The following is a 1067-nucleotide window of genomic DNA, read 5'->3' on the forward strand; positions in this document are numbered from 1 at the left end:
CCCCCCCCTTCCACCCTCCAAGAACACCCATCTTCCGAACCGCAAAGGCCCTCCTCCCTCCCTTTTCTCCCCATCATTCTCAAATCGAACCGCGTCAAGGCTCAGCCACCCTCCTAAGCATCCCCCACCTCTTTCTATTTCCCCTCGCAGGCTCACCACAGCCCTCAATCCCTGCCAGCCAGGCAATCTCCCGCCACTCCAAGGTCCGGGTATCCTCCTGCGCTTCTTCCAGGCCACACACACACCCTTCTCCCCGCCCCGGCCATGGCGACGAAAATCGAACATGCGAGACGCCTGACCGGCATGAAGAGGAGGGTCGGTGCCTACCGCAGCTCATCGAGTCCGCGCGCTGTTTCCAAAAGATGCCGGTACCCGGGCGATCCAAACAGATCGATGTCGTCCCTATTTAGCACACCCCTCAGAAGCCCCCGTCCCTCCCCCGCCCGCCCTTGGCCCCCTGGACCTTCATGACGGTGCATGAAAAGACGTATACAGGACTGCCAGACTCCGCGCGAGGCATGGATACCTACCAGTCCTCACAGGGAGGACGGCGTGATTTTCCCGGAGGCCGCTAAAAGCTCACTGACGCTCACTGTCACTGCGGGGGGATTCGAACCCTGCCCGTGGCCCATATCCACATCCGGCGTTGCCGTCTCCGTGGCATCTACACCGACACCAGCAGTCGCCTCGGCAGCTGCAGGAGCTGAAGGCGCTGCATGAGGGGCCTCGACAGCCGCCCTGCGCGCTTTGGCCTTGGCCGCAGTCGCCAAGACATCGGCCAAAGATACCCGGATGACCAGGGGCGAAGGAGGGGCCGGCGCAGGATCCGGTAGCGCCGTGGGTGGGGCGGTAGCCTCTTGAGTGTAGTGGATGGTCACCACCCGCTGGTTGTTCTTGGGAGGGCGCTTGGTGGCAAGCTTCCCCTCCCGGTCCCGGTGCAAAAGCCGCGGGGGGGACAGTGCCGCCCCTCGCCTCGCGTCCTCTACCCGGCGGGACGGAGCTTGTGCCGATAATCCTGCTTCCGCCTTCTCCTGCGCCGGCGAAGACTCCCGACGGAGGCCCCGTCC

The sequence above is a fragment of the Nannochloropsis gaditana genome (assembly GCF_000240725.1).
Source record: "Nannochloropsis gaditana CCMP526 unplaced genomic scaffold scaffold302, whole genome shotgun sequence".
NCBI classification, from domain to species: domain Eukaryota; class Eustigmatophyceae; order Eustigmatales; family Monodopsidaceae; genus Microchloropsis; species Microchloropsis gaditana.